The 5,825-nt window shown below is 37.6% G+C and overlaps 1 pseudogene; it reads right to left on the bottom strand.

Moving 5' to 3' along the window:
• Positions 1–2,501: 2,501 nt before the first annotated feature.
• Positions 2,502–3,851, bottom strand: LOC121154944 (annotated as a pseudogene).
• Between the last annotated feature and the right edge of the window lie 1,974 nt (positions 3,852–5,825).

Below are 5,825 nucleotides of genomic sequence, written 5' to 3'. Positions count from 1 at the left end.
TCTCCATTTTTTCCTAATAAACTGAAAGTGCTTGGTGATCATGAAACCATCCTGCACTGCCAAGAATTACCTCCTCTAAAACACGAATGCTATCAACTAGAAATACTGACTTAACTAATCATAGTGGGCTTGTCCCACTTTGATAGTCTGTGTTGTGAAAGGCATGTTATCCAATTCAAACCAATGAAAGAAATTCTGCCATGGATTTAAGTGATTCTCTTACAGGGTTAAACAAGCAGGCCTATGAAGAAAGCTGATTTTGGTTTTTGTACTCTTCCTTATTATTCATTTTCCCCCAAAATATGACAATGGATGCTGAGCAACCTACATTATAATACTAAGATAGGAACATAACACAGAAAGCAGCAGTATGGTTATGAAGCCTGCAAGCATTTATTAAATCTTCAGTCATCTCTCACTCTCTCTCTTTTCTCTCTCTCCCTCTCTGTCTCTGTCTCTTCATAATTTTCAATAAGCAACACAAACCACATGGATTAAATACTGTCCAATACAGTATTTGGCATTTACTTTCTTAAGCACACTCACTGAATATAATAAATATATTAGACCAAATTGGTAATTGAAAATAAGATATGTGAATATTTGGAGTTATTGTTAAGCTGTTGCTAAAGCCAATACTGGTTTTAAAGGCACCATATGTTCCATTGATAATGCTATCTTGAATATTTTCATTGTTTATATTTATATAAAGAAATCTACTTACATGTAAATAAACAGATTTTTTGTAATATTTTGAGGAAAAATCCCACAAACTGATTTTGTCTACTTTGAACAAACGAAGAACTTCAAATAGTTACAGAACGGTCATATGCACAAAAACCAAATTTGAAAAAAACATTTTTTAAAAGACCCTCCTCACCTGCTCCTGATATACATTCTTCTCAAAATTTCAAGTAGCTCTTATAGCTGAGTATGTTTCCCAGTCTGAAATTTTATCTGAAATTTTATGTATGTCCTGTCCCTCCAAAAAAATTAACACAAGGTTAAAAATAAATGGGAGGGGCCCGGCACGATGGTGCAGTGGTTAAGGTCCTCGCCTTGCACGCCCGGGATCCCATGTGGGCGCCGGTTCTATCCCAGCAGCCCCGCTTCCCATCCAGCTCCCTGCCTGTGGCCTGGGAAAGCAGTCGAGGACGGCCCAAAGCTTTGGGACTCTGCACCCGCGTGGGAGACCCGGAAGAGGCTCCTGGCTTCAGATCAGCATAGCATCGGCCTTTGCGCTCACTTGGGGGGTGAATCATCGGATGGAAGATCTTCCTCTCTGTCTCTCCTCCTCTCTGTATATCCGCCTTTCCAATAAAAAAAAATAATAATAAAAATAAATCTTAAAAAAATAAGTGGGAGGCAGGGATAAAAAGTAAAAAAAAAAAAAGTGATTGCCCAATGATTATAGATAATATTTTCTCTATTGACATCTGCTTTAAATGACTCAACTGCAGGTACTGCATGATTCAATGGTCTCCTAAAAAGGGCTTCCGTAAATTCATGTAACTGTTAGATTTTAGTTACGCCTGAAGAAGGAAAACCCTTCCTTTCAAATGTCAACAGTCTCGAACCTGGGATTGGTAATTATATCCAGCTTTTTTCCCACCTCCCATCCCCTGCCTCTAAGATATTTGCTTTAAAACACAGTGAACTCAAACCTGAAATCTTCATGCACATCTGAAATTTTGACCAAGAACACCTACAATAAAACCTAAAGGCAAAAGAGGAATGAGGTCAAACTTAGAAAACATGACACCAGCTAAAAAGATAGGTAGAAATGGATTTCTTGTCTTTGCCATCTTTAGCAATAGGAGGATGGTTACAGCTAGACAGAAGTGAGGGTTCCCAGTACTGATGTATACTGCCTCATCATCATATGCAGAGAAAGATACAGTGCTTCCAGGTTCTCAGGCAATGTGAAGCACGTTAGTCTCAGCTCCCTGTTTGGTAGGCTCAGTTGGATCTGTATGTGGAGTGTACCCAACAACAATCCAGGACCTTATCCTTTATCCAAATGCTAACTCTGTATTACTTGAGCTAATAAGGGCATGTTCCTCTGCTGTGTCTTAAACTACCTACGGTGAGGGACAGTGCTGTGGTGTCAGACTGAATAGTTTTACCTTTCTTTAAAATAGCCCTCAATTATCACAGGGATCGACATACATCTTTGAACAAACTTGGCAATGATGTCATCTGTGCAAGTGAGTATTTCACCATCCCATGTAAAGTCTATAACTCACATATATTGCGTTCTGCAGATCTATCACAACATAAGCAGGGAGTCATTCACAAGGTGCTGAAAGATACACTGAAATATAACTATAAAAGGGACTTACTTGAAATTAAAGAAACCTAGCAGAATCTTCTTTCAGAACAGTTTTTCTTTTGACATAGCTTCCAAAGTGTTACAGGTAACTTGGCGTCTATTCATATTTAAAATAAGGGGCACGAAATCAGGTTTCTGAGAGGTGATTTTGTCAACAAGGGTTAGGGTCTTATAACAGTTCAGATTGAATGATCAGTTCACAGAGGAATACAGAAGTTGACTCAGTTTCAAGCAATGAAATTTCTTTAAAGAAAAGCTCTAGAACTGGGATTGGCTGAGGAAATTTCAGGAAGGTTCTGGCATAAAATCAATACCTTTGGCACCAGTGAGTGAAGAGAAGGAAAGGATCCATTTTTAAAATATTTATTTATTTATTTATTTACTTATTTATTTATTTATTTTTATTGCAAAGTCATATATACAGAGAAGAGGAGAGACAGAGAGGAAGATCATCCATCCAATGATTTACTCCCCAAGTGACTGCCATGGCTGGTGCTGTGCCAATCCGAAGCCAGGAGCCAGGAACTTCCTCTAGGTCTCATATGGCTGCAGGGTCCCAAAGCCTTGGGCCATCCTTGATTGCTTTCCCAGTCCATAGGCAGGGAGCTGGATGGGAAGTGGAGCTGCCAGGTTTAGAACTGGCGACCATATGGGATCTTTGTGCATTCAAAGCAAGGATGTTAGCTGCTAGGCCACCACTCCTGGCTGGGATAGGATCCATTGATTGTCAACTGGATATGACCCTGTAATTAAGGGTGCAGTTGGGAGTTTGTACATAGCAGATATTCCTTCAGTTGTTACTGATGCATTCATGCCCAAAGATCAGGGAACATTACTCTGATGCACAATGACAGAAGATGTGGTCTTATAATCTAGCAGGTCAGAGGCAAAGACATAGTATTGTGTGTTCCTTAAATGACCCCTATTCCTTTGATTGAAATAGCCAACACTTCCTGTAGAATCTTTTCCAAGGGGCTGGAATTAACTCCTTTTCAGTACATCATTGCCATTGAGATAGTTCTTGTTTCAAAGATTGGAGAGCCAAGTACACTTAATTCTTCAGTTTATTGTCTTCTGTAAGGTTACACAGATTTACAAGATCCATACAGTGCTTCAGAAAATTAATCAACTTTTTTTCCCCTCCTTCAATTTCTGTCTAGGCTCTGGGCAGTTCTCTGGGTTCTCCTCATGCAGAATACATTTTCTACAACATAGAACATGTATGATGTAATGTAACATTCAGTGCCACTTGCACTGAGAGCCCAGTTCATTATGTTTTGCTATATAGTCTGAATGATCAGCAATTGCTGGCAAAACATTACTTTGGGATCCTTCTGTAAGGACTCCAAATAGCTGGCCAAATATTCACATATTCCAGAATCCTTCACATCCCTTTTATCCAAGACTTGATGGTTTCACTCCAGAATCTATCTTGGTTAAATTTTGTATGAAGTTGCTACAAGACGGAACTCATCTTACTCAGTTCTTATAACTCCTAGGCTTCCCCCGAAATCTTCATCCTAGCCTCTTTCCATCACTAACAGGAAACCCGGGTAGGTCAGGCTCCTCTAATACATTGTACCAGCACTGGCAAGGCCCAGGTTCAAGCTCCCAGTGGCAAAAACAAAAGGGCACTCGTGACCACCGATGTTTTCCCCAACAGAATTCTGCTTTTAAATTTACTTAGAGAAGTGTTTAAGTATGTCACTACTGAGGATTTAATTGTAGACAGGGAAAAATATAATCTCTTTAAGTATATTTCAGGAATACATTAATGGGTTTCCTTGATTTTTGTCAATGTTCTGTATCAAGAAATTACATACTCAACAAAAGGAAAACTATGGATTTTGAATGACAAATAAAGGCATCAAATTATTTTACCAAATTTTTTCAGATTAAAAAATCAAGGCATAATTCATATCGTTTCCAGGAAGTAGTAAGCTAACTTATATAACAAAGACTCGTGATTTCAGTCCTAATCAGTCTGTTGCCCATATGCTGGGAAATGGTGCTAAATTTCGACTTGCAAAAGAAGAGCTTATGCTTTGCATCATACAAGTTTCATACTAATAAAATGTTTTATTACTGTAATGCTTTTCATGGTTCACATATACATTTAATCTATATAAGAATTTGCACCCAGAGAGTGTTTTAATAATGCAACCAATGCACATTCAATACATTTAAAATTATGCTTTAAAATAAGCATGGAAAAATGAATCTATACTATGCATTTAGGAGATGTGTATCAAGCAGCACATAAGAGAGCTGAGCTGAATTATTAAAGCTTAAATGTTCTAAAATTGTATTATGGAAAACTCCAATAAACTCTGTGCTTTGCTATGCATAGTCAACCCATGTAGAGTTTTGATGTATCACACTGAGCACTTACATTTTAAAACTGCAGTGCCCTTTCAGACTTACAATTCAGTACACAGTAACTATTATACTATCATAAGTCCTTGATATTCTTTTCCTTGAATGCTATAAGAGTTTTAAAGTACGCTTCTAAAACAGGCCCACCTATTTTTTGGTCTGTGTGTTTGTTAGCAGTAATATATGATTAGGCAATGTTAACAATATGTCTCAAAATTTCACAAAGAAAATTAAATGAGTAGTATGAGTTAATAGAAATGCTACAGGCTAGATAATATTATGAACTGGAAAATTTTAGTTAGTATAATTTCTATTTTGTTGTCATTTTGTTCACTTTTAAAAATATTTATTCATTTAAAAAGCAGAATTACAGAAAGCGACAGAGAAAGAAGTGGGGAAAGAGTTAGAGAATGAGGGTGAGGGAGGAAGATGAGAAAGACAGCTTTCCCATCTGCTTGTTTATTCCCAAATGACTTAATACATGGATCTTGGTTTGGTGGCAGCCAGGAGCTTCTCTTCGTTTTCTCATGCAAGTATAGGGCCCTAAGTTCTTAGAATAGCTTTTGTTGCTTTCTGAGGTGTACTTTCATGGAGCTGAATTGGAAATGAAGCAGCCAGAACAATTCAGTGCCCACACCCTGTTTTTGTTGGTTGGTTGCCTATTCTTTCCCAGTTGACATTACTTTGATTTGTGTATCTATATAACAGATGTTAGGTCACTGTGAACTATATTTTTCCCAACATGATTTGTACCACTAGGAACTCATTCCATTGATCTCACTATGATTTGGTATTCATTAGTCAAACTCCCACAATCTTCCACCCTGCTCAGCAACATTCTGTGTTCAGACTGAGGTATGCAGCAAATGCTTGTTGATTTATAGGCTGACATTTAAATTTTGTATTATAATGATTATGAAGAAGATGCTAAAAGGCAATTTCCTGCAACAGGCATTTTCAATGGAATTTCCTTAATGTTAAATTACAGACCATATTAATATTTTAAAGAGTATGGGTTCTTAAGCACAATATTCTATAGCCAACCAAGGACAGCCCAAATAAGTATTACCATCTGTATCTTTGCATTAACCTTTTGAGTCTGGGTATTATTAACTGG

The sequence above is a fragment of the Ochotona curzoniae genome, unplaced genomic scaffold, assembly GCF_017591425.1.
Source record: "Ochotona curzoniae isolate NIBS_2020 unplaced genomic scaffold, NIBS_Ocur_1.0 contig_1014, whole genome shotgun sequence".
Classification (NCBI taxonomy): Eukaryota; Metazoa; Chordata; class Mammalia; order Lagomorpha; family Ochotonidae; genus Ochotona; species Ochotona curzoniae.
The sequence above is the reverse complement of the archived record's forward strand: the minus strand, read 5'-3'. Positions and strand labels throughout refer to the sequence as shown.